We start from the raw sequence: 2,079 nt of genomic DNA on the forward strand, positions 1-2,079 counted from the left end.
GTGTTCGGTGTTTCATGCTGGTTCATGTTTCACTTTTCCTTTGGGAGTTAAACCTGAGGCCAGGGAGTGAGGGAGTGAGGGAGTGAGTGAGGGAGAGAGGGAGGGAGGGAGGGAGGAAGGGAGGGAGTGTGTGAGGGAGTGAGGGAGGGAGTGAGGGAGGGAGGGAGGGAGGGAGGGAGGGAGGGAGTAAGGGAGTGAGGGAGGGAGGGAGGGAGGGAGGGAGGGAGGAAGGAGTGAGTGAGTGTGTGAGGGAGTGAGGGAGGCAGTGAGTGAGGGAGGGAGTGAGTGTGTGAGTGAGTGAGTGAGTGAGTGAGTGAGTGAGAGAGTGAATGTGTGAGTGTGTGAGTGAGTGAGTGAGTGAGTGTGTGAGTGAGTGAGTGAGTGAGAAGTGAGTGAGTGTGTGAGGGAGTGAGGGAGGCAGTGAGGGAGGGAGGGAGGGAGGGAGGAAGGAAGTGAGTGTGTGAGGGAGGGAGGGAGTAAGGGAGGGAGGGAGGGAGGGAGGGAGGGAGGGAGTGAGTGAGGAAGGGAGTGAAGAAGGGAGTGAGTGTGTGAGGGAGTGAGTGAGGGAGTGAGTGAGTGAGAGAGTGAGTGTGTGAGTGTGTCTGTGAGTGAGAAGTGAGTGAGTGAGTGAGTGAGTGAGAAGTGAGTGAGTGAGTGAGTGAGTGAGTGTGTGAGTGAGTGAGTGAGAAGTGAGTGAGTGAGTGAGTGAGTGAGAAGTGAGTGAGTGAGTGAGTGAGAAGTGAGTGAGTGAGTGAGTGAGTGAGTGAGTGAGTGAGTGAGTGAGTGTGTCTCACTGCTCGGTCCAGTTCATTGGTCTCTAGTGTTAAATGAAGCCTGGTGCTCGGTGTTGAAAGCTTTTGCCAGCCGGAGCATCTTCAGTCAACATGTTCCTAGAAAGAGTGAGTGGGACAGTCTGTCTCTGTTTGAGCAGGCCGGGGACACGCTCGGTCTCAGCTGCAGGATCAGCTCCGTGTGCATGGACGTCAGCTGTTTCCGTTGACTTTAGTGAATGAATAACTCACACACTCACACACTCCTGGCTTTAATGCAATGTTTGTGAATTTATTCACAGAAATTGAGGCTAATTTACCAGGATCCATTAGGACCAGGCTGCTCCAGACTCTGACCCTGTTTAATGTTCTAGCACAGTTGATTTAGTAGATCTAATTCAGGACTCAGATCCTCTGATGAGTCAGACTCAGCAGCAGCAGAGTGTTTCCATCTCTCAGGAACGTCTGGTATAATCTTTGCCTTCGTGCAGGCGTGCCCAACCTGTTTACATAAAGAGATTACATAAGGTCAGAGGTCAGGAACAAACTAAAGCCTGGATAGCTGCACATACAGTAGCTCCGGAACCGTGCAAGGAGTGAGGCTGAAGAGGAAGAGGAAGGTCGAACAAAGGAAGCAACACAAAGCAGGGGGGAGGTTTGTGCTTTAAGAACTCTTCAGCCTCTTCCTCACATCTGCACCAGAACAAAGCAGGTCCACCATGTTCTCATCGGTACCTGATCAGGCCGGTAGCCAGGAGGTGGAAGGGGGCAGCGAGGGACAAAAGGCCGCTGACGTGTGGAGATCACAGTTAGAGAGTTAGCCTGAGGAAGACGATCACGTAACGACAACTTGACCTGCATTCTGCTTCATGTGTGTTCTCACATACCACAGGATCTGCTCCTGAGTAGAGTGCATGTGCGAGAGGGTCCTCAGAGGTATCACCTCAGCGCCGCTTCAACCCGTTCCTGGTGGTTTATGAGACGCGGCCCTGAGGTTCAGGTTGCTGGGTGGGTGAGCGGGTTCAGATCAGAGGGGTTCCTGGAGCCAAGTCAGTCAGACAGACGGCTTAGGGCGACTCTGCAGCGTCTGTCAGCGGCAGAGCGGAGCAGAGCTGCTGCTGGATGTCAGTGGGACACAGAGCGTCCTGATATTACATTTCTCAATCTGGCTTCTTTGTCTGAAGCGTAAATGCCTTCAGTCAGCAGAGCCGGCAGAGGAAACTAGGACAGCAATTTCCTGTTGATTTTGAGGGATTTGTTGTTGTTTTGTTCGCTGTCGTTTAATCGAGTGTGCAGCTTAAAGCAGGCC

The sequence above is a fragment of the Genypterus blacodes genome, unplaced genomic scaffold (assembly GCF_046128005.1).
Source record: "Genypterus blacodes isolate CSIRO-AG114 ecotype Tasmania unplaced genomic scaffold, CSIRO-AGI_Gbla_v1 ptg000222l_1, whole genome shotgun sequence".
NCBI lineage: Eukaryota > Metazoa > Chordata > Actinopteri > Ophidiiformes > Ophidiidae > Genypterus > Genypterus blacodes.